General features: G+C 35.7%; 1 protein-coding gene across 3 annotated transcripts in view; it reads right to left on the minus strand.

Moving 5' to 3' along the window:
* Positions 1–513: 513 nt before the first annotated feature.
* The window catches only part of LOC124157683 (roundabout homolog 2-like), a 984,420-nt gene continuing 957,391 nt past the window's right edge, over positions 514–27,542 (minus strand). For 2 of the 3 annotated variants that reach the window (XM_046532623.1, XM_046532622.1), the window contains one exon: positions 878–2,151. The gene's annotated coding sequence lies outside the window, so the exon portion shown is untranslated. Of the gene's footprint in view, positions 591–877; positions 2,152–27,542 lie in introns of those variants that run through there. The other variant, XR_006864642.1, reaches the window with a different exon arrangement.

Here is a 27,542-nt window from a genome sequence, read left to right on the forward strand (position 1 = left end):
AAAATATTAATGATCAGCTAAAACTGATACCAAAATAGCCACAGCATTTGGAAATAAATTCGTATGAAAATAAGTAGTGGAGACATTAGATTTCATTACGGAGCTATTGTTCACGAGTTAGTCCACATGGCAGTTGGTAATAATATTTTTGCCGTTTATGGTTTTGTTATTTTGAAAAAAAAAAACACAGGGAATTTAATTTATTAGCATGATTTTTATACGGTGACTCAGTGGAAACAAACACTATTTCTATGCTACTCTATTTATTTCAAGAGAAAAAAAAAACAATTACATAAATTTGGAAGAATAAAAGTCAGAATAACGACGTGAATAGACGAAAGGAAATAAATTATTTAGAGAAAAATTATTCGAAAAAAACTGGATAACTCGTTACCCATGCACCGAACGGAATATGACTACTCTGGTTCATTGGGTTCGACATTGTTTGCTGTGAAGCTAAACAATATTTGAATTCGCAAATACTCCAAGCACTTACCTTGCAAAGATGGTCATCCAATCCAACATCGGTGATTAAGTTGCGTACAATCCACTGTGACGCGAATGTTTCCCAGTAAGTGTACACTTTTTCTCTGTTTGGGAAGAGAGACCAGAAGAAAAGTAAACATTCCAATAACAAAAAGTATGGACAAAAGCAATATATTTTTTCAATAAAAATCAAGATATTGATTAGAAATGGAAAATAAGGTGTCAATTTAACATAAATAGGTATAAATCATAAGTTAATCCAAACTTATAGTAAACTTAAAATAAGAAATTTGATTATATATAAATTAAATTGATAATTATGGATAAAAAATAATTAAAATGACATATTGTACTCCGTTGGTTCGGGATGGTGATTAATGATAAACCATTATTATGTACTGTGATCTTTTATACATAAAAGTTTGTTTCAACAGGAAAGGTTGTTGTAACGACAGACTACATTACAATATGCATTGATTATATCTTGACATAAATGGTTCTCACTTCTCTCAAATCTGAAAATTCTTTAGAAATATTCTCTGGTCGTACGTATGCCCGCCATTTCTCCATCTTCCCAATTAAGTGTTCTAGACTCATAGAATTTTGAAGTCATCGAAGCACTGAAATTCATCACTGTGCAAATGTTTTACACACATTCACTTTCCACTCTTTTTATGACGCTGACATAAAAAACTTATCGAGCACCGCCAAAGGTGACTACCAGGGACGGTTAAGTCACTCAAATAGAGAATCACAAATTTGAAAAATACCGCCCACCGCGAAGTCAACGTCCAAAACTGAAGTCTCCTACTGCCAAACCACCCAAGTCCTCCAAATTAGAGCAGTAGGCTTGTCAACGGTATGGCATATTCAAACGCTTCCTTTTATGATGCGATCTGATTTTTGTTTAATGAATACGTTGTGAAGACAACATCAAGCAGTGGATATTTAAAAATAAATTGGCTAAAACTCCTGAAATAAATGATGCACAAGGATGTCTTTAAATCTAACCCATCCAATATCCAGCAGTCCTGTTAACAGTAAATAAAATGGTGAACTGGAAAGTAGAATTCAACCAATCCACCAAAGCTAATCTTCTGAAGAGATTCATTCTTTCATATTATCTTGACAATGAATTCCATTCTTTTTAAAATTTCAAGTTAAATTTCAACATGTTCACAGCACTCATACGTACTGACATAAATGACACGCACAACAGTTGATCATTATCACATAAATGTAAAATACTTCTGTCTCTCACCAGCACCGTCAAAACACTCTTCATGGGACTTGTTTTAAAAGTTCCCATGACATTTAAAAAATGCATTTTGAGTTCCAATCTTATTATTCTTACCGTTCCTTCCAGCATGATGCAAAGAATTCCTTGATTCATTTCCTTTTTTCATTTATCCCTGTCTTTGATCACATTTTTACATAAAGTTTCACCATCAAGGTTAGATTTGACGTCCATATGCCTGGGCCTATTTCACACAGTTCGTTTCTCACAGGCTTCTCTCCCATATTTACACCCAACTTAAGTCTGCTTTCACTTTCTAAACACAAACGATGCCGACGAGATGTGCGATACAGGATAATTCCTCAGCACAATACGTGAAGCACGAAGAAATCCTTGGTTCTGTTTCCGGAATCTTGGGATGGATATCACTGAAAAAGAAAAAAAAAATTAATAACAAGTTTACATTAAAATTTCCTTCAAATCCGTAGCGCAATAATGACATTGACCATTTTAAGCTGGGAAAATGATGGAATAAAAGCTGAAATTCGGCTACAAGGTGGACAAGGGGTTAACAATTCACACAAAATTTTAAACAAGGCTTATATTTAAAAATAGAGAAATTGCATTATTATGGACTTCGATATGAAATTTAATTGTATAATGCAATGATCTTATTTTGAGCCCACTCATGATGATCTCAAGACGCAACTATTAAGAGTGTTTACCTAAATCAATGCAAATTATTATTATTTTATTATTCATAATGTTTATTTGATTCCAGAATTATTAATCGATCGTGTTGAAACTGAGACATTTGCTTAATTGAAAACCAACGAGCAAAAATTTGTATTTTAGACGTGAAAGATGAACCTTGCCAGAAGACGGGCAGAGGGAAGCCAAAATTAAGGCCAAAGAGATATGAAAAACTTATTTTGTATTATTATATAAGTGGAACTTCTTGCTTTAGCGATCTCAAATACATTACTCGGGTTCACAGAACTTTTGCGATAACCTCGAGGTATATACTTAGAAGGTATAGGTAGCAAGCATTAATTATTAGTTCAGGAAATTAAAGCACTTTTCAAATCATATCGGAAGGGATAGAATGAACTTGATATGAGGAAGACATTTCAAATAATTTCGAGGGCATTTAAGTGGGATAATTTTTTGCAAATCTCTTGAGATTGAATTTGACTGCACTATCCCTTCCGTGACTGTGCCAAGAAAACTTACGCGAAGAACTGTGTGGTGTATCTTAGGTACCCATTTTATAATTCATAGATCATGTGTTGTATTTTTAAAATTTCTGTACTTTAACATCAGGGCTCTCTTTTAATGATATGATATCTTGTTTTGTGAAAGGTACTATCAAGTAGAATATTGAAGTTATTGAAGTTATAATGTTATAAAATTTATTTTATTCAACTTTTATCTCTGCACTCATATAACAAACAAGTTTTTCTTTTCTCCCCACCAACAGCTGTGCGGGGTAGCTTAGTTACTCCGCCAATAAGAATTGAATTTTTCAAATACAATTTAAACGTAAAAAAATCATTCGTTGCCTAAATAACGACAAAGCGGTTGAGCTAAATAAAAAAATATCAGAGGGATAAATTGAAATATACAACGTTAAAATAATTTGGGATAACTGAGGTACCCCGCACAGTCACCCAAGGGTTCAAGAAATGACTTTACCATAAAAACCATTTTTAAACGAAGATTACGAAATAGAGTCTTCTTAAATAAAGGTACTTAATCTCATGGCAGCTTTGGTAATATAATACTAAGGTAATGAGGTAGAGAAGTATAGTCTAAAAGTTAAAAGCCCAGAGCCTAACATTCACAGTATGCTGTACTTAAAAACTCGTTAAAAAATGACACTGACCCCATTTTCCTATAGCATTATAAGAATACCAATAAATTAAATCCATGCATCTTACACACTCTCAAAATTTGAGGTAAGAATTGAGTTTTTAAATCTAAGTCTCAATATTAGACAAATAAAATAAATATAACGCAAATAACATATTACCCTACGATACTTAAAAACATCTTCTGGAAACTAGGAGGAATAACGACTCCAACGAACCTGCAAGGTAAATTAAAAAATATTTTTGCTTTTTATGGATACTTATTTTATGGGAAATATAAAAATATTATTCTAATTTTTTTTCAGCAAGTGCAAGTAAATTATTAGTAGCCACCAAGAGCCATACTGGTAGATAACAAACAATGAGGAGTATATAACAAACCTTAAAAAGGCCTCTGGACTCCTACAGGTTCCATTGGAATTTTATAGAAAATTAATTTAAAGATGAACATACTTTTGCAATTTGAAAAGAAAAGGTCATGCGCGTGATGGACTCTCAAAAAATAAAGTTTAACCGAGTGGTAACATAATCTACAATCATGGCTGGACTCAGCGTGAGCTCTATATTCTCTTCCTTTCCACTTCACGTTTTTAGACGAATGAAAATGATAAAATGCGTGAATTATGAGGATGTAAAGCAAAGTCAAAGGAAGAGAAACTTTGGTAGTAGGATTGGATATATGAATTCACAATAATGGATATACGAAGGCAAAGAAAGATTTGTCGGGTTTTCCACCATTTTTTTCATGCTCCCCAACTTTTTGAAAAGCGACTTACTCTTCATCCTCCAGGGTACCTCTGAATTAACCTTCCTCCACTTGAAACTCCGGGAGAATCTAAGATTTAACACATACTGACAATGAGTTAGTTTTCAAGTAGAGTAACAAGTACACTTTTCAAACGGTAGTTCTGTATGATAAGAAGTATTTTTAGAACTGACCACCTACAGGCTATAAATGCTAAGAGGATGAAAATACGAATGCCAAGTGCCTCTCTACACTTTTCCCAATCATCCCAATAGACATAATTTTCTATTATTTTCAATCTTTCCCCCTTAATCCCATACTAGATTTGGACAGATAGTCGCACAATATGCTCATCACTCCACGCCCTCTTGTCGGGTAATGTCCACAAATTTGCACAGATGGGAAAGACGCCTCTGTAGCCTAACTAGTTAAACCTTTTGGCCAAAAATCGGGAAATCCCAGTCAAGGCATTTGATCATCATAATGAATGATTTTTTTCTCAGTGGAATTTTTGCATGATGTGTGCATTGCGGGTGATTCCGTAAAGTTTTCACAATGACTTGTCCAGGTATATAAAATAGTCAAGAGCAAACTCCTCTTTGTGTTCAAAGTTCGGGCTTGCTCTCCGGCTGTGGCGCAGTTCACACAAATTGGACTGCTGGTCACATAATACCAACGCCAGGTGTCTCTCTACCCTTATTCCAATCATCCTAATAAATATAATTTTACATTATTTCCACCCTTCACCCTTTAAGGTCCAAGGGACACATATGTCCCAAATTTTTGAAATTCTCTAAAATTAAATGAGAAGGTGTATGATAGTAAGAATTGGTTCTATTGAAGAATAGGCTATTGGCTTCTGGTTTTAAATTCTTTTAGTGATATCCTTTAGATATCGTTGTTTCCACATTGTAAAGAACTTTCTCTTGAAATGCTGTTTACGAAGTGAAAATTTGATAGTTTATAACAAATCAATGAGATGGTCAATGATAACAGGACTTTCGTATAAAATCGTATCCGGCTCGATTTTGTGGAAGTTCTTTATATCCATGATAAAAAGAAGAATACAATGGTAATTTCCACACTTTTAATGTCACAACTCAGCAACCGACCATGGTTTCAACACGGAAGTGTCATTTTCAAGGTGACTTAGGTGACCCTTGAAAATGACACGTGTTGAAACCATGGTCGGTTGCTGAGTTGTGACATTAAAAGTGTGGAAATTACCATTGTGTTCTTCTTTTTATCATGGAAACAGGACTTTCTTTTCATCCCTTATATGTATCCATTCTGTGGAGAGAGGACGAAAATTCCGCATTTGTACTTTATTTTCACAGAATTAGTGTTTTTATGTCATGTGACACACACGTCCCTATGGACCATAAGGGAGCGAGAATTTTTTTGGAATTTAGGCATCAATATTAGCATAAAAATGTATTTTGTTATGCAATCTAAAGGCTGCAATCATTATGGACCTTAAGGGTTAATCCCATGCTGAATTTGGACCACTAGTCGCACCATCACAAATTTCCATAGAGGGGAATGACGACTCTTAACCACACGACCGGAAATGGGGAGAACTGGGGTCGAATCCCGTTCAAGGCAAATGATTTCCTCTCTGTGGAATTTTACGCACAATGTTTTCATTGCTGGTATCTCCGTGATGTTTTCACCGTGGCCAGTCCCGGTATAATTTAAAACTTCCAATACAACTAAGCGTTGCACCAGTTACATCATCGAATACAAGGGGACTACATAGATGAGGCCCAATTCCATCCCATTGAAGGCTGAATTCTGTTGCCACTTCGGTTGCATTTAAATCGGCTTTCAAAAATGTCCGCGTCACGGTGCGATCCACTTTATTCTCAATATTTTGCAGCATTATATTTTTTATTGCGAGGAATATCAATGAAAAGTTTGGAATTTTATGTACCACACCGTCATGTGCATAAGTTCCGAATAACATCCATAACTATACTTTTCTCCCCTTGAAACTCTTATCATTTTGCCCGTCAGCGTGGCGATTTTTAAACCCATTTAAATGCGCGATAAGTGACAACATATTTAGAGGCCGACTTGAGGATCCTTTTTTGTAAAATTCGTGCCCGACTACCCAGCGAAGCGTTTTGGATATGACGATCATTCCGCTATTGAGATAAATTTGGTTGCGATTCGCTTGACGAACCCAAAGCAAACGCGAGCGGAGATAGAGGAAACACACTCCGTTGAACGACGTATGCATAGTGAATCAGGGCGTTAGCGTTTATCGGCAAAGGTGAAGGGAAGTTCTCCCCCACGCCTTCATCGGTTAGGATGAGGGCAGCAAAGGAAACTCATCAGGAGAACGGAAGGATTTAGATGCGGAGAAGAGCGTGGGTGGAACATAACGCTGAAGGGGAACGTTTAGGAAACGAGGGATTAGGATAAGCAAGGTAGGAAGATCCACACAAGGCATTAATAACACAAATGCATTGTGCGTTGCTTTCCCTGCGTTCAATTTACGTGAAAATGTCTGGAGATTCTGAATGGGTGATGTCTTTCATATGCTTTAGCGACGTTTGCTGGTCAAACGAGTGGAGTGAGTATTGGGGAGAAAACATTTTCTCCATGATAGCGATTAAGTCAAATATCTCAGATTTACGATAGCTTCAAATCCATTGTGAGGAACACGTGTGATGTACATACACTCGTATTTATACACGTTTGTTTATTTTCGTTTATTACTTATACACTCATACATTCATGTCAGAGCTGAAAAGAAACTAGGATTCGTTAGGCTTGTTGTGGGATGGTCATCGGACGAAAAAGTGAAAAAAGAATTGCTAGGTTGCAAATTTAACACTTACAAAATTAATTTTTATTAATCCTATCCATTGTCAATCAAATTTGTAAATTATATAAAAAAATGTCATGGGTATGAATCATTCTTGGTGGAATTATTTTCTCACTCACAAAGTGAAGTTGTCACAAAAGATGTTTCACTTCATCTTCTCCTCTAAAGGCAGGAGGAAGAGGTTTATAACATTTTCGTAGGGACGCAGGTCTAAAAACCGCACGGCTAGAGTTCAAGTTTTAGGGTTGTTTTAATTCTGCACTTCAACCAAAAGGATGGTTTACATAGCTGGGGGAGCGGAGGTCTATAAATACAGGTCTGTATTTCGTGTGAAGACGGCAGTTTAAATATTTCATAGTAGCTTATAGTTACCTTTAGAGCTGGTTTTTATAATATCTAGTTGGTGGTAACAATAAGTAGATATAGCCTTCAGCTTTACCTGGCGGTGGCTTAACGCTCTGGTTAACTTGAATAGAATAGGGAATGCAATACTAGCGGAGTAAGCAAGTATACACGGCGTGGATTGTTAAAGGAGGATTTTCTCTCGTTTCAAGCTAGAATACTTCAGGCCAAAGGATCTTTCATGAGAAGTGCACCATCTAACGCCGAAAACGCTCTTTAGTCCCTTTCCCCGGCATAGTGTGTGTCTCCAAGGACGCTGGTAGGGCTCCGTGTTGAATTTTCAGGGGAGTGAGGGCAAAGAGGGAGACTTTGTGAATGACGAAAACTGGAAAAGGAGGAAGACGACGTGATTCCAGCCTCCTTTCAGATGCCTCGTGAATTAATTAGACTTCAGCGCTGGCGCACTCGTACCCCGGCGTGGAGATTGGAGATCCCCGCTCTTGCAGGCTTGGCTCCATCTCCCCCTTGGCACCGGTGTAAGCGCCATTCTCAAACAGGGCTGAGCGCTTCGTGAACGGGTGCCCGCACAATTTCTCGGCATGAATACCTTCTGATGCCGAAAAGATCGATATTTATCATAAAAATACGACGAAGTTTACGTTAGGTTATTCACAAGTATAGCGTGTTAATACCTAGTCTGAATGCGTGTAACTGACCATTGCAAGATAATATGGGTTAATTGTAACACAGAGAGACTTAGGTGTTTTTATTGAGGTCCACATTAACTCAATAACATTGGCAGGAAAATTGTATTTTGAGTCCAATATAGTCAAATCCAATAATACCTATACTGTGGAGAGTTTATGGTACCATGGAATAATTTTTGATGCTTCAAATATTTCATATCTTAATGATCATCGACAAAATTGTAGAACAATTAGAATACAAGAACATCAACTGGAACGCGATTTGTTAATGATAATATTGAATGATATGATTTTTGTTTTTTTTTTCCCTCGGCGAACAATGTTTTTCAAGCGAAGTTTTCTCAAGTTTGCACTGGGTCAGATTCTCCATGTCCATGACATGGAGGACCTGACCCGGTGCGAAACCCGAGAAAACTTCACTGCGATGATATTAAATGTTTGTGAGTCATCTCTATGAGATAAAAACCCATAGAAATGTAGATAAAACCTTAGGAGGAACCTCCAGTACTGGCATAAATTTTTGCAGAACATACGGTTACGAGGTAAAAAGTAGACGTTTTACATCGTATATATTATGCAATTTTGAGTTTTTCCCATGTACTTCGACCATATACCTTTGCGATAGACGACTTCTAACTCTGACCCAATTGATGTGACCATTGTGTACCGCCTGAGGTATAAATTAGTGGACTGAAAGCTCCAGAGGAATAGCGAAAATGAGTTCAATATCGTAGCGCTTCTCTTATCTTTGCTCAGGTAGATTTTATATGCAAATGCATGAAACAAACCTCCAAAGTTCAAGCATGAGTCAATTGAATGGATAAAATATCGCCAATAAACTCAGTTTACGTTAGCAGTTAGAGTAAAAAAGGAGGCATAAAGGCCTGAGGTCATAATTGAGACCAGCATACTCATAAATCTCAATCTTTGGTCTTGGAAGCACTTTTAGTTTTCCATTTTATTCTATTTTTCGTGAAAGCGGCTTTTGTTGCGTTGTAAATCTGTTATGTGTAATCAAGAACTTACTTCGAAATGTTGGCAGCATTATAGTGATACTTCATGAACAAACACATTTATCATCTAGGATTATTTTTCGACTGAAATAGCCCTTTAAAATTACTTACCCTAGAAGGCTGGCGTAGTAATCACCTGTTGCTGAGTTAGCTTTTAAGATTTCCTTGGTATAAGAATTCTATTCATGGAGTTTTATAAACTTGCTGTTTACAATATTTGCCATTTATTAAGTGTGACGAGTGTAATAAATCAATTGATGATTCCGTAAAGCTTTTACACCGAGCTAAGTCAATTTACTTATTCTGAAAATTTGTCCATTCCCACATATTGTATGTTATCTATTTTAAAGATGTCTGTAAATCTAGGCAAAACATCGGATCGAAAATGTATGCACATTTTATGGCAAAAAAACATCCCAAAATCCAAATAGAATGCGATTGTATTGAACTTGGCTTATCAAATTTGATAGGCAAGAAATAATTTTTAAGGGTAAGTATTAAAATATTGATGCGAGATAGAAGCAAACCCGTCCAGGATCACTAACAGCACGGTCAAATCATGACAAAGTTAGAATATATTATTTTAAGCTTCTAATTTTAAAATCTGAATTGAAATGGATTTCGAGTTACACTGAGAAATAAATTGTGAGACCTGTGTAATATGCATCATAATTGGATGAAATAGCTTTTAGTGATATGTGTTGTAAGAGTCGTTGAGGTTATAGCGTGATGTGTTTTACAATGGCAGTAAAATACATACCAACTGTAATTGAATAAATCTTTAACCGAAATAGTGAGCAGTGGACATATGCTAAACTTGTATATATTATTGGTAACTTAAGTCATATCAGTAAAATAGCCCATAGAGCATTCTGGCGTATATTTGGATCATTTTTTTTCATTTTGAGCATATTGTTCCAATTAAATAATGTTTTACTTGGAATAATTTTTGATGGACTCATCTCAATGTGATGTGGCGTGCATCAGTGAGTTTAAAAGGATAGCTCATCACCCGTCGTTTTGGGCCTCTAAGGGTTGAACATAGTGGATTCCGCGATTGCCCTGATCTCGTGGCACGTGATATACGGGAAGTGAACCATGAAGTGTGTCGCAAATATTCATGATCCCGCGGCGGCGGAAAAAAATCGGCAACAAGCACTCTCGCCGAGAATGGGGTCGATGAGCCCGGGGATATCCACGTGCGAACCCCGCTCAAGCGGAGCCTACGGAGCCGATTACCTTTAAGGGCTCTAGCAGCCACTCGGCCTCCGCTCTCGACGAAATTCACATGAAGTGGCTGCGGAGGATAAAAAGGTAGGTACCAGACCCAGGCAAAAACTCAAAAGGCCGTCAAAGGGACAAGAATGGGACGGAAATAGGTAATGATTTTTAGGTTTTCTTAGTTCTCGATATAATTTCAAAATTTATCAAGTTGTTGTAATGAATCTATTCATTGAGTGTTAGTTATAAATCGAGTAAAATTGAGCGGACTAATTGTAACGATTGATTTTTCAGTAATTTTTTCTGGAAACGATAACTCTTTACGAAATGCAATTTTTATTTGTAATTTACCCCTCATGATGAAAGAGGAATGGCTACTTTCGTTGTAATCTTTACTTTCTCGTAAGCGGCGATTACTTTTCTGATTTCACTGATTTACCTAGGCATATAGATAACTAGAGCCCCTGAGTACCATAATTTGTTTGCTTAGGTTCAGCCACTCCTACGTTGTAGCCAACTTATTATGGGTACAGAAGGTGACACCCATTATATTTTTGCAACGGTTATAATAGAATGTATCGCACGTGAAATGCAATGAGTAATTTCTATGACTCAAATAGTCCACTTTTTTCTGCAATATTCGTCATTTGCGATGTTGTCTTTATAGTGGATATCTTATAAGATGTTATTGTAACTGCGACTGCAATTTAACTGATTACTTTTCAAAATCAGTAATTTGTACTGGTTTATGATGACTTTTTCGTGAAGTTGCTGTAATTGAGCCCAGTAATATTTACTCAGTACTTTAACCAACTCTGTACATTTTGCACTCTAGAGGTGAGCAATAAGTATTGACTTTTGAGCCACAAACGGAATGATCTCATGTTTAACAAGAATAACAGAGACTTATTATTTACGATAATTATTCTAATTAATTTCTACGAAATATAAATACTGAAGGTGTTTTTCCATCATTTACATTATTTGAAAAATTTATGTCAATATATAATAAATATGTTTGCATAACACAATTACGAAAATTTATATATTGTTTAAATAAAAATATACTCATAAAACGGTAGAAACTGTGGAAAATCCCAGAGTAAAATGATTAAAATACAACTTTTGGATAAAAAATGGAAAAAAATATGCTCATGTAAAGAGGATCTCTTAGTTTGTGTAACACGCCTTATAAATAGATTGCTGATTTGAGTGATCTAAATTTTTCTTGAAAATTCAAGTACTGGGTTGATAAAGTACTACCACCGCACTTTCATTGCATTGGCAATTTAAAAATTGCATTAAAGTCAATACTAAAAGTTATGTCCAGTACCTTTGTTGAGTTTGCGGCATCATAAACATTACTCCATGTAAAGAAAACCTAAATGTCTGAAGAATGAAATTGCAATATAGTTCAGATTAATATATGAATACACCTTTTAATTTCGCCACGATAATTATAAATATCTACTGAAAGAAACAGCTAATTATGGATATGAGGGAGATATGTATAAAGATGATATATCACAACAAATTAAAAAGTAGGAACTTACAAGAAAGGGTGAAAAATTAATTAATTATAAATATATTAATACTGCTTTTACAGGCAATTGCACCTGGATAAATTATTTTTCAGAAGATCCACAATAAAATTCATTCAAAACAACAACCATGCAGGCGCAAAATATGTTCCAATTGAAAGAAGGAGGCTAAGACACTCAAGACAAGGGGTCATTCACCTCTGATCTATGAGGTAATCCCGGAAAAAAATGCTTTTTCATGGGGACGTTGAACTACACTAGTAGGCAATGACAATGTGATTAATATTCAGTACTTCCGCCGCGAAATAGGATGCTATTCTGAGAACGCGTCGGTTGCTTTTGTGAAAACAAGGCTTATGTGGGCACATGGTTCCTCTGAGTTCACACTCCCAGTCCTTACGTTTTCTTTATTGGCACAAATAATCACGAAAGCTTGAACATATACACTCCGAAATTCACCTATTAATTTCGTTCCTATTAATTTCTTCGGTTACACTTGAGATATTTAGAGATAATCCTAAACGTGAAAAGCAAGGACTCCCGTCGGAGAATTAAAGGGAACCTAAATTTTATTCTTAGAAATTATTCACCTTCTCTATGCAAGGAACAACAAATGTGAGCATAAGTGGATATATGGTAAGGTCGCTCGGAAAAATGTTCCTGATTTCAGATGTCGTAAGAAAAACATCCAAATGATTAAAAGTAACCGGAATCGATCGGAATTCAGATAGAACTTTCCCTCGGTTGATGCGAAAAAGTTCTACACTTACAGTCATCTTAATGTGAAAAGAATTAAGAGTAAAATATAAGGGATAAAGAACGCAAAGGGTGACCCATGACATAATCCATGCTAATAATAGCTGCACTCGCTAAGACGTCCAATTGGATGTTTTAATTTATCCTTTGCTCTATCCCTCCTATTTTTACCTTTGAACAGAATTTTATAAGCTAACCTTGCATGAATGAACTTATTTGAATTATTAACCGATGGTTAATTATTCTTTCTAGATTGTGTATTTGTGCTCCAGCCTTGCGATACATGGTGTGATGCATTCTTTGTGGGGATAATTTCAGGTGGATCCATGTGCACCTTTCTTTATTATGTTCTTCGATTGACCATCTTGAGGGTGAACGAGGGTCAATACACGTTGAATGCTGGAGATTAGCTAGTTCTTCTAAAAAATATCATGAAGACCACAATAATTGCCATGGAAGACATTACCCTGGACACGCAGACGTAGTTCGGGCCTTTGGCTTTCCAAGCCACTGCAGGGACCACTACTTTATCCAGGTTCCTTGTTTCCCATGGCAATTTACCGAAGTTTATCGCGGTAGGTATTAGACTCTCACGCTCCATCAAGTATGCCAACTCTAGGGAATATAGGCTTCCAACAAGCTAGTGATGCTTGTGCTAAAGCCGGGCATTACGATAGGTGAGGTATCTTTTTAAGCATGGAATTTCTAGTCGGTAGAAGAATAATTATGAGGATTCATACAGTGTCGTCCCTAGGGCATTATGTCACCAAATGTGGAGATAAAATTTTAGTTTAAACAGGTAAGCAATGGTAGTTTTGTTAAAATTCACTCTTTAAAATTGTTTTATTATTAACGTTTTTTTCTAAATACAAAGTTCCATATCAAATAAGAAATTTAATCGGTACAACCAATTCCAAAATTTTTTATAAGCCCTGGGAATGTGAGTGCATCCCGGTTCACCCACCCCCCTCCCGGCGCCCATGTTTCTAACCAGCCGCGTTAACGGCAGTGAAATCACAATGATTTCCATGGGAAAGCATACACAATTCAATTTAACCTTATTCGCATATTGCTCTTATTGTATTAGGTTGATATTAATATACATGCATTCTTAGAGAATGTTTCATATAGCAATAGTCTTAGATTGTAGCAGCGATGGCATGCTGAGAGAGGTATCATTCAGGTTGCGACCTCGAAAATATGCCAACAAACGACGGCCACATGCTATCTCTCCACCACCTGAACACGATAGCAGGTGACCCGGTGAAATTTATGCACATAGTATACGGGTGTCGCGGCAGCTCAGAAAATATTATATATCCTTTAGGGACTTAGATTTATGGTAAATTAAGATGTTAAAGTTGATACAACATTGAAGAACAATCTGCGAACTTCACCGATTAAAAACCTATGTCGAATACATGAACAGCAAATAGAGATAACGCTCATTTGGTAAGTGCTATCATACAATTTCCACTCCGTTAAGACCGTTCTCGCAAATGTTCCTGAACTTGAGTACATTGAGAGAGTATCCAGACCTTTGAAAAAAAATAATAAAAAAGTATTCATGGCACTCCCACTGCATGTCACGGATGTTGCTTCGAGGAGACTTTTCATAGTAGGTAAATATGAAGCTGAATTGGATGCGAAGTAAGCATATATTTCACAGTTCTAACTACAATAACAATACACTGATACTAATGGGAATTTTTAATATGGAAATGCGTAACAACAACAAACAGGCAATTAAGAATGTTTAAATAATATGGAGATCACATTACAACATTTCTCTTGATACGTATGAACCATTTTCAATGAAAATAACCCATATTCGAAACTCAATAATCACCAGATGCCCCACTCGTAACAATAAATTGTGCGTTCAAAAACTCAACTCTTGGGGTGAGTATTGCGAGTATCTGACGCTTTTCTCGCCCGCTTTCGAGCGCAACTCCACTCGAAAAAACTACGACCGGCATCAACAGAGCTATATTCATTCACTTGATTGCCCAGTTTGCGCGAGCAGCACACATAAACATTCGCAAAAAATAATGGCTGTATGGGAGAACCTAGGGGCTGTAAAAGTTTTTCGGAGATCGAGCCGAGTAGAAAGACCTTTGCTAGGGATTCAGGAGCCGTTAAAATTCATACCAGGGCAGAATGCTTTTATTTCTCTCCTTCGCGGGCCAGCTCTCTCGCCCACTGTATGCGCATTGTAAACCCCCATTGCGCCGCCTGCGAGGCGGCAGTGCAACTGCTCTCCGGAGTGGAAGCCTTATTGCGGCGCTTGAGGGCACAGGATGGAAATAGGCCGACCGACATTGCCGCTCCAGGCTTTGAAGTGGAGGTAGAAGGAGCGACTTTTGCAATTGGAAATTGCCCACCGCGAGGTTGCGAAAGCAATGTACGGCCCTTCACGAACTAACTTGATATGAAGAAGATGGTGATAATTGGGAAGCGGAACCGAGCAGGTGACAACTTGAAAACCATGTTGCGACGAGATGGAAGCGGACAGAGTTTGCTTGTATTTTTTAGGATCTTTGTATGCTAAGGACATTCTGCATCTTCGTTATTTGATTAACATTGAAATTTTTAATTTATCTTGTTGGTATTATATTATAGGAATTCATCAAAAGCTGTGCGATGCTAAATTTGGACCTTGAATTCAACTATAACGAAGTCTTAGGTGCACAAAAGATAAGGGTATGAGAGTGTACGTAACTCCTCAAATTTTCAAAGCATTTTCAACTACTAAAGTGAAATAATTCTTGATACCACTTTCGTTTACTACAATTCTAAGTCAACCACTAAGTCATTCATAGTCAGCAAAGATACAGGACCACCTCCGTTCACTCCATTTCTCCTTCAATAGTCAACTGAGAATTTAAGAGAATAATTATAATTTTAACAATTTAGGAATCTCGCACTATATACATATAAAACTAGTGGTAAAGAAGTCAATTCGTTAGGTATTTTATAATTAAAAGTACTTGTTAATGAATATTAATTTTCAGAATTTTAGTAGATTGAAAATCTAATTAAGTTATGAAAATTGCATTATTTTAAACTGAATCTTTTTTAATAATAACTTTAAGCACGAATTTAAATAAATAAATCCATAATGCATCCATTCAAACATATTTTAATATGGTAAAATTAAATCTAGAAATCCTTTCAGCTTGGAAGTCTCATTTTTCCCTTGTGTTTCTGGCTTTTCTGTAGCATCACTTAATCTTTGTAATCTATAATTGAGTTTTTAGGAAGAATAGGAGCTCCCAAACGGTAATAATTGAGATTTATAGTACTTCTTCATTTCTGTTGGGGTGGGTATCAACGAAACATTGAAGTATTCATAAGATAACACTGTTAAAGCAGGAATTGAATAAAATGCAGGTGCCTACGAACGCATATTCTTTCATGATGATCACAGAAAGGGGTAGAAAAAGAAGAAATTTTTACCTCGAGCTTAGCATGAAAATGTATTCCTTTGTTCCATGAAATATTACATTTCTTGCTACTGTCAAAGCGATAATCATTACTCCGAATATCTACGAATATTTCCAGGACAAAAATATTATCACTCTGATTTTCTCCATCTTTGTAATGGCATGGGGTTGAAAGAAAACATTTTCCCTGGTTGAGCTTAACATTCTTAGCCCAAAATTATTGCATTAATTATTCCTACAATTTTCTCTACAGCAGTAATGTTTCTATTTTTTTATCACCACCCTCTGAATTACTAATGTGTAAAAGTAGTAGAAAACTCATCAAAAATCAAACTAGTGAAAAGTCAAAGACAACGAGTGCAAAAGAAATTAGTACAAAGCTATTAAAGATACATGAATCGAAAACTGAGTTTAAAGACTCAGGTTAATCAAGTTTATGTAAGAACCATGGCATATTGTTAAGATAGCTTACTTGTTTCATGATAAGTGCGTTTTGAAGTTTACATCGAGAATACAATTTACCTCGAAAATATTTCAAGTTTTCGTAAATGAGTCGTTAAAGAACATTTGAAAAAATAAAAATTGCCTCAAAATCCATTTTATGACAAGCTCGTTTTGCAATTTTCTCGTACAAATGTTACAGAAAAGATTTCAAGGTTCAAGCAAATTAGCTCTGAGAAAAACTGCCTTAACATCCTGGTTCCTTTGTAGATACAAATTCCCCTGAAAACAATTATAAAATCTGTTCACTGATAATCTCTCTGATAGTCATATAGAAATTTTTATCATGCTGTAATTTAATTGCAAAATGTGGGTTTATACAAATACCTTAACCTATTGCTCTATTTACTATCGAGATAGTATCACCTCACTGAAAATCTAGAGAGACAAAGTTACCTCACGTATAATAGTACATCCAAGTTTTAATACGTTGGGCGTGAAAAACCATTTTCGGAAGTACAGACTGGATCAGAGAACAATTATCGATATGCTATTTAGTAGCTATTATCATACTCTATGACATAAAACCATGGCTGTTACGATATGTATACCTAAGCTCCACATCGGCAGCCATAAGAAGTATACATATCCTCGGCCATCTCCAACATCTACATAAATGTGGGCAAATAGAATATTCTTTCCCAATTATTTATAAATACATAACGGAGAAAGCTGAAAAAAATAAAATAAATCCGTTTCGTTCCAGCTCCTTCAGCACCTTACGAATTGTATTTAGAGCAATAAAATATTCTGTTAATTGAACTCTTTCTGATGGCCATCCAGAGGTTTTCTTCACGTTGCAATTCAATACCCAGAATGTGGGTTTGTGGGAATGTTCTCCTTTCGCAATTATTTATTAAAACCTAACGGAGAGAGTGAAATAATTCCGTAACTTTCCACCAGCTCCTTCACCAGCCTTCGACTCTCCACGTAATCCATCTACCACTCTCCTCCCTTTTTCTCCAACTTCCCCCGATTAAAACTCATTCATCTCAAACTACTTTCGTGTAATCCTCCGCACTTTTCCCTCCAATTTCATTTTTATCTCCATATCTTCTCCGAGAAGAAGAAGAGCGGAGGGGGAGCATGGTCGTCCCTCTTCTCCATTTTGAAAACGTTTCCCATCATCCTCCACGAGGATCCCTTTTCCCACACAATTCCATCCCGCTCTTTCCATTACCTCCCTTTCTCGAGCTTAGCCTATAATTCTCCCTTTTTCTCGTTTCCTCTTCCTCACTCTTTCATTAAGGTACACCCGATTTATCGGAACATCCCTCCCCTCCTCCCTCGCGTCTTTTTTCAACCGAAAGAGCCACTCCCATGTCTTCAGCCACTCACATCTTAAAAACCGTCGTTTTATTTCTTTTTCTATCCTCGCTCAATATATATATGTATGTCTAAATCTTCCCACCTGCGTGGATTTTCCATTTCTTTTTCTATCTATTTCCAACATTTATCTCACTCCTTATTCTCCATCTTCCAAATCATATCCCACTATTCACTCTTAAATTTCCATGTCGTTCTTCCAGCTTTGATTCTCTCAGTCCTAAACTTTCCTTCATATTTATATATCCTCAATTTTAATATTTTCTCCCCATTCCGTACTTTGATTATGACTTATTGTACTCGAACAGTATTGCATTAGAACTCTGTGGAAAAATATGTTTGCATTTAAGCATCCATATGTTTCATAAATGTACGATAAACATTTCAATATTCCAAATGCACAATCGAGTGGAAGCAAAAGAATGTGTGGCTCGTACAAAAATCATTTTTGGCGGGGATTTTCAAGGCCGAAAAATCAAATCTCAATTGCTTACCTACAAATGTTTTAACTAAGTATATATTTCCTCGTGTATTGAACCACTTACCGATGCATGCAGTAAAAAGAATCACGTGCACTAATAAAGAAGAACTAAATCACTTATCGACCACATATTTCTGTCACTTTTCAATTTCATGATCAACGCCTTCCTTCTATCACACTTTCACCTGCCACGCGAGCATCTGTCAGAGTTTATCCTCCTCTATCAATTCGTATAATGGAACTACCAACCACAACGATTAGTTTTGGTTGATAGCATAATCGGATATTGGGAAGAAAGTATGGTGAGTTGTTTTTGGCTTAATATGGTGGAATCTAACGTATAAATTTCCTAAAAGTTACTTTCAAATGCAAAGACATGTATTGGAACTTCACTCCCCTTCATCCATGCTTTGTCTATTATTCACTTTAAGTATCAGTAGAAGCACTCAAATCATTTAAGAAGGAAAAATCTCGTACGTTACTTCCTATTCATTTCGTTATTTCACTTTAAACTAAGTCAACGCATCAGATATCGAATCACGCACCTACAATCCGCTTACCTTTCTGTACCATAAATCGTTTTACAATCTAAATTTCCCGTAGGTATAGATATCTGCTTAATACACCCTAATCGATCCGTTATCGCGGAGACCCGCCCCTGTTCCTAATCCATCCCTTTAGGGGCCTCTTACGACCCTCATCCCCATTTTAACGCCCGCCTTTTCCATAATCTCGCATCAATCTGTCATAACGTCCCGTCTCCGATATCTCCCAACACACACACTTTCCTCCCTTCCCATGGATGGAGCTCACAGAATTTGTCAGGGCGTCCCCCCTTCCATCCTTCCTCCCACGCATCGCATTTTTAAACTCCAAAAAAGCCCCGGCCCCTCGGCCAACAATCGTTTATCACCCCATCGCCCATTATTGCGCTTTTTAATCATACCCTCCTCCGAAGGTCCTTATCCCATCCCCGCCCTTGTATTCCCTACAGCCCTTTCCACCGATTTCGCTGCACACGAAAAAAACTTGCGTCATGTTTACACATTCGGTTCTCCCAAATACCCGAACTCTCACCTTCCCGTGGTGATGATTTGACAACCGTGTTTCCCATTTCGTCTCTTAATCAGAGGTGAGTTTTAGTACGATGTCACAAAGTATTTTTTGCTCGCAATAGTACCGATAGTGTCATTATTAGGCACGATATATCATGGACAAATTTCCGGTACATCTATATCCATGACAGAGATATTATAACCCTTAATGATACTCGGATGAATTGATAACCATGTGGTGAGAATTTCTCATTGGATAAATTGATGTCAAAGTGAAACATTTTATGCAGCCAGTAATTGTTTGCGTGGATACCAATGTCTTTGCGGTTGCGTCAATATTTACATTTTATAATTTTCAATGAACAATGAAAGTACCTATACCGGTCTTAAAATTTTCAATTTGTTTTAACAGATAAAAATAGATTGAGGTCACGAGAGGTCATACTGGAACCGATTATCGTATCACTACATTAATAGAAAGGAGAAATAGAGCGTTAATGGGCGCAAATTAGTTTTTTTTTCACAAAATGTCACGAGATTCATTTAAAAACGGAATATGACAAAAGTAAAAATTGATATATACATAAGTGGCACATATGAAGTCCATTTATAAATATATGACAACTGTTATAATTTATCAGGATAAAGAACATTTATTTGATGTATACTAGCAGGGTATATAGTCATAGAAAAATACGATTGGAAATGAAAGAAATGGTAAGTACGATTAAAAACGGATAAGATCCTCGTGAGTAGAAGAGATAAAAGAAATCGGAAAGTAAAAGTTAGTCAAAATTTCGGCGGGAGTGCCAAAAATAAGCATATGCATGAGTATTCGCAAAAAAAGACAAATAAAGGCACCGTAAAAGATCTACCGGGTTCGCAAAACTTTCTGAAGGCTCGGCTACTGATTTAAAAGGCAGGCATAGGTTTCTCAAGTTTCTGGTTACCAAATGGAGAGAGAGAGAGAGAGGAAAAGAGAGAGAGGGAGGCGAAGAATGCTCTGAGACTTCCCGGATGCAAAGGAGAAGGAAAAAAATACATTTAGTCCTTGACTGGTCAGATGGAAGTGATGGCAAGAGGCACTCCAGCAGACATAAAGTTTTATTCACTTTGTCACCTCCAAATGGAAACTTAAAGACGGTCATGTGTAAGTTCGAGGATTTCTTTCTCAAGCAGCCCCAAGCTGTACTCACAAGAAAGGGAAAACTCTTAGGAAAATCAAAATATCGACTTATGCTCTCTTTTCATATCCAATCCAATTTCAGAAGTTTGATGCCCCATGGCAAGATCCATTATGTGGTAAACATGCAAGTGAATTCCTGCAAAAGTCACATTCATTCACGTTGAACATCGTAGAACGCAAGAAAATTGACGTTATCAGCAGTAGCGCTAACAATTTGAATTATTTTTATAGTAAGTTGGTTGACTAAATTTATAAGATGCATATAATTGTAAAATAGCTGCACGTGAGGAGAAAATATCTTTGTTCCTCGTTTTTGTGCCGAATTTTTCAACTTAAAAAATATGGTTATATTTCTCACGCAAGAGACTCCAGAAAAGAAAAGGTTTATGTAACCGCTAACTTGTTAGATCGGCTATAATCGAAGAAAACACTCATCTACCCCAAAATTTGATAAAATTAAACCGACGACTCATTTCAGCTTTCAATGTTGATCTCTCTTTACCTCCATTACTACATATTAATCACATTATTTTATAAAATAATAATGTGATTAGATTAATGAGTATGACATTTAAATCTCGTAATGTGGGTTTCGATAAATCATTAAAGGATTTTGGTTGGAAAAAATAATAGAGCTTTTCTTCATACGGCTTACATGATTAAGCTGATATATGAACAGCAATTTAGTTATGCACGTTCATGGTATGGAATTAAAAGATGAGGATTATTATATAATGTACAGATAGAGACTTTTAGTCTGCCCAACTCAGAAGAAAAACTGAACTTATAACAAAAATAAGAGTTCAGCCGTAAAAAAATGGGACAAAAATATGAAAAAAGACAGATTGTGAGATACATATAGCCACAATATCTATGAGACTGATTTGATCAGCAATTATATTTTTCACTCAGATACTAATGAATAAAGAGATTAATAACAAGAATGGTAACTGTTCGGAACAAGTTCACCAATTTATTAGGTAAGGCTGCACTCACAGCTTTAACCCTAGAAGTGCACACTTCTTTTTTCAATCATAAAGTGCATACTGGGGTCCAGCGGACCCCATAACTTTAAATTTTTTTAATTTCAACCCCCTGATATTTTTTGACTATTAATATAGTAAATATCAATAATAGAAGTGTTTCTTACACAAATATGTAAATATACGTTATTTAAATATATTAAAATGAAAGTAAAACAATATTTTTCATTCTGAAGACATAAAAATTCTTTAAGAAAGTCACCAATCCTACTTTTATTTACTCTTACGAATGTTTTAGATTCACATACAAATAGTTTCAACAGCTTAAGTATTACATTGTGCAATTCATGTAAAAAAATGTTTCATATTTTTTCTTTCCATAAAACGTTTTAATTTTAACAATTGAAAACAACAAAAATTTCCGGTGTATTTTTTTTAAATTTTTTTTCACAAATTTCATTAGGACTTCCTATTGCTCCAAAATGTACATAACTATTATTTATTTTACAGGTAAAATATAAATTTTTAGAAAAAAATGCTTTGTTGTTAATTTCTCACTCCAGTAAAGGTAGTACACAGATAACGTCGGTGCTCGTCACACATCGGAGCGCGGCACGATGAGCATATAATTCTTGTTTTTCTGTCTCTATTTCTTGGGAATAAGCTGGATCGTATTTTGCTTTGAAGGATTTCAGGTTTATCAATTGCTGATATTTCAATTTTTAAAATTTCTGCAATGGTATTCCTGATTGAAGAAAGCAGATTTTTTTTCAAAGTTTGATGAGTAACAAAGCTAAGTTTTTCAAAAATGTTCTCCGATTTATTTCTTCATTACTATCAATATGAGAGCAAAGAATCATTGCGTTTATACCAGCTTGATCTAGCATGCCATAGAAAATCCGCATTGGCTATTAAGGGTTTTTCTGGTTGTTGTATATTCATGACACAGTTGATCAAATGTGTCTGTTCCTCCTTTAGTGGCATTATACATGCAAATAATCTCGCGCTTTCCATTGTATTCATTTAGAGCTCCATCCAAATGAAAAGATGACAACAAAAGCACTATTTTATTTCTTTTCGGTGTGAAAGACACCAGGGTCATATCAGGGTCAAAGGCAAATCGTGAAGATTGAACAACAGCACTTCTTGTAAAATCCACTGGAATTTGACGATTGTTTTTACGAATGGTGCCCACCATCGTTATTGGATAATCTTTTAGCATATTCTTTACAAGCTCAACAGAAGTGAACCAAATGTCGCACGTAATATTTCTATTCGTGCCATGAATTGGTGTTGACAATGTCCGTACATAATATGTCGGAACAGTTTCATCTGGATTGATAACTACTTTTCCTATGTAAGGACAGGCATTTACCATGTAAAACGTTTTTGCATCATTCATCATTACAATTTTTATGCCATACTTATCTGGCTTTCCTTTCACGTATATCCGAAAGGGGCAACGGCCTCGAAAACCGAAAAGTTGTTCATCTACAGTACAATATTCATGAGGAGTGTAATATTTCTTGCAATTATCTACAAACCCTTCCCAAATTTCACGAATTGGCGAAAATTTATCGATCGTTCTGCGCTGCATTCTCGTGTTTTTATCATCAAAACACAAGGTTGACAGCAAATACAGGAATCGGTGAAGAGAAATGGAGCATTGATACAACGTAGATCCAAACTCAGTTGGCCACAGTTCATACAAATTTGTGTTGCTCGTCTTCTGCACCCCAGAAAAATATGGAAGTCCAAAAAAAGCCTCAATCTCCTCAACATCTACATCACCGTGGTACGATTGAGGAATTATGACATTTTGACGCTGCCGTTGTATTTCCTCATTTGTGCGCGTCATTATTTTATTTCGTAAAGCGCTATCCAACAGCAATTCCCAAGCTTGCCGGGGAGTTTTGATGTCGCGCGCTGCTCCTTTTGGTCCAGGCAGATCCGAAACCAAATTTCGCTCTCTCTTTCGATCTCCAAATGATTTCAAACGTCAATGTTTGATGAATAGTTTACTATTATGAGTAATATATGTTCAAAACTATTGCTCTACAATCCATTCCATTGAAGTTTGTTCATACGTCTTTCACTCCGAAATTCGTAAATTATTTGCAAAAGAGGAAACCAAAATATTTCACAAAAAAGTTGATGTCCTCAAATATCCCAAAATGATAAAAAATGATAAATGGCATTTTAATTACTTTAAACGTATAAATACGATTATAACAAAGGTATTTGCAGCAAAAAAGGCAATAAACAAATGTATTAATTTTTCTTTCGCAATTTCAAAAAAATTTCATGAAGTGCACACTGGGGTCCAATGGACCCCAGACCATTTTCAATATTAAATTATAAAGCAATAAGCGCGTTGAAAAAATCACCACACACCAGAAACTTTTACTAAGATATAAAAGGAAATTTACTTTGGTATGAGCTTTCAATATTTTGTGCATTACAAAAGTTACAGCAAAGAAAAAAACTCCTGGGGTCCACCGGACCCCAGTGTGCCCTTCTAGGGTTAAGAAAACTTAATTAGCCTTGACAAATTACGAGAAATATTATTCATTTACCCTGGCGGGTTAAACGAGATGTTTTGAGTAAATAATGAAGTTTCCTACTCAAGAAGCGCTGACTTCCGTAACATGATTGTTTCGTTTCCGCTGTCATATTTTGGATTATATTTCATTTCACCTTCCTATCAATCTACACTCCACAGACTTAACTATTACCTGGCATACAAATTCGAAAGGGGATTCGCTTGTGGAAGAGAAGGAACGTTGAGTAATGAAGATTGGACTTTTGGAGCTTCCCTTTTATTTCCCAGCTAAAATAATTTTATAAATTAACTACTTATTTTATGAGGAAAAACAAATAATTACTTACGAATGAGGAAATAAGCGTTTCTCGGAATGTAATTAATCCATCCTGTATAATCCTCTTCTAGAAAAAATGTTATTTTTGTGGTTTATGAATTTGAATTCATCGTATGGCTCAAATACGATATAATATTAAGTATCATAAAATTAAAAATCTTCGCCAATTTTAAATCCTACCAAACTCTTCATCATAAACGATGTGTTCATTAAATTTTCCTGCATCAAAGCTAGGTTCAGGGTCAACGGTGTGCAAAATAAAAAAAAATCAAATCTATCGTCAATAATAACAGTATCAATTCATCTAAATTTAGCCCTCTGACTAAGAAAACCTAAAATACAAGCATACATTCACTTAATTCCTGCAAGTACTAAAACATGAATCAATTTCTTTACTGAAAAAAATTCATTTGTGACAGTAACAAAATGTTTTCAACGTATATAAAAGTAAAATCGCGTAAATGTTAGATCATGTATTTGAGGAGAAAAATATTTAGGCATGCCTTATACATACTAATCCTAAATTTTCCCATCATACCAACATTTGACAAATCATACTTGAGAACGTCCTGAACTAAAAATTAATTTATGCTCTAATAGGCGAAGATCAAAAGAAATACCAAGCATATTGGAATAGCGAATCAAGCAAATAACTGTAGGTTAAAAATAGTCGCCGTTTGCGAGAAGCTGCACAGGATATATAATGAACATAAATGCTCCACCGGTTCCCGGTCTTCAAACAAAAAAGAAATTCTTGATTGAGGGATTTTCATCGATCAGAATCAAGTAATTTAATACAATATATCCCCATGAATTATATGCGTGGGAGTTTATTTACCATATGCGATATTAGCGATTCATTCACCTAATATTTTTTCACGTATTTCTCAGATTTCCTAGGTAAAAATATCGAGTATAAACATTGATACGGATCAGAAATTAAAAACACAAATGTTGGTTATCTATCTAAAAATGAAAAAAAAAAACTCCGTCGTTACATCAATTGGAGAGACGATTTCCTTACCACCTAATATAATAGTTATATAGTAATAATAATATAATAATATAGTGATAATGTTTCAAAAAAAATATACATACTTTCTTTTTGTTTCTGGTCTGCCGTGAAATTAATTTTTAAGATGGTAGCTCCCATGCTGGTTTTTAACCATTGGAGCTACCTAAAGCTCCATTTGTGTTGTCCTGTTAAAAAAAAGTGTACATAAAAAAAATTGCGACAGTCACCACATCTAATTGCTTAAGCAATCAGAGAGAGTAAAAATGCTAAACGAGAAGGCAGTATGTACTTTGTGATGATATTTGCCGACGAAATATTTTTCAAATGTTCAAGAATGTAACACGAAATTAGGATCGAAATAAACTATTCAATAAGCGTTTTAAACCCCAGTAATGGGGTGTCATAGTTTAATTTTGAACTTATAAGATTATCTTACTAGGGATTATACGTACAACCTAATATTGTATCAAATTACTTTAATATGAATAACATGGAACGGCTGGCCTTGTATTTATTCCGTGAAGTATAGGTGAGAAGGCAGCACTATAATGGAGACTTGAAACCGAATTCGGCTAAGTTAATGAAACGAACCAAAAGATCAAGACGGTACGATTAATTCAAGGGAGGCTGGAAAGTTGGAATAAAAGGGTGCTTAAGATCACGGGATAAAATGGAGAGCTAAAGCGAAAATATCAAGGCCAGAGAACTTAAGTGAAATTGGATTCCAAGAAGTGTTAAAGGGGCAATGAGAGGGGTTCCTTTGAAGCAATCGCTGATGTTAATATAGTCCAAACTTTCTTCGCCCAAGTGAGTAGTTTAATTGAAGGGGTCTATCAATGTAAGGATGAAAGGGAATACGTATTGGGCTTTTTTCTCCAATTAACATCCTCAATCCTTAAAAAAGGGCCCCCTAAGATCTTTTTATAAGGAATTAACATGCATTTCCAATTCGAAAGTTAAACTACGAAAATTTCGGATACGTTTCAAATTTGGAAAATCGTCAACTCAATTTAATTATACCACAACGAATTGCCGAATTACCTAGTTAATTAACAACTCAAAAATTTTTAAAATTTTGGATACATTAACAAAAAACTACGCTTTTTTTAAATTAAAGCAAATTTGAAAAAGCAGCAAATTGAGTAAACGTATTGTATTATTGGGGAAATAAATGTAATAAAAGGTGAGAAAGGATTAGCTCACCCAGCATAGGCCATCGCACAAAGTAGGCAGCCACTTAGTAGAAGTTAAAGGGGTAAAAGGCAACAAAGTTGACGACGCCACATCAAAATTATACTATATTTAATTACCGGTGGACCGTGGTATGGTTCGTGCATGAATATGCATGTAACAAGGTAAAACAGCATGTCCCAAACTTCAACAACAAATATTTCAGAATAGAAATCGACAGAAAATTCGTACTGCTTACAGGTTTCAATAAATGTTTACTCAAACCCGGTCAACAATAAAACTACTTGGTAAAAAAAGCAAGTTATTCAAAATTAGGTAACTGCTCCTTCAATCAAGCTTAGGTAACTGCTCCTTCAATCAAGCCTGGTAGCACCGTTTCAATCAAAAAATATTTTATCCAAGGCATTTCTTAGCCTTATGCTCCTTATACTATACAATAATAATTTCTCACAATTTAACTAGCGAACGATTAAACTCATTGAATAAAATAGGACGCTTTCCATCCAAAGAGAAGATTAAAATATTTTTACGTTACTGATATTTATAAATTTCACTGTACGTATATTTTTCAAAAAATGACGGAATTACTCCCAAAAGCGCCACTTCACTGTACCTATTGACCTTATGAAGAAGTCAAATCGCCCGATGAATCATTTGGAACGAAGTCATAGGGTTTCGATACCCTAGCGATGCGGGATAATTGAATGAACGTTTTTTTTCCAATTGG

Source organism: Ischnura elegans, chromosome 4, assembly GCF_921293095.1.
Source record: "Ischnura elegans chromosome 4, ioIscEleg1.1, whole genome shotgun sequence".
Classification (NCBI taxonomy): domain Eukaryota; kingdom Metazoa; phylum Arthropoda; class Insecta; order Odonata; family Coenagrionidae; genus Ischnura; species Ischnura elegans.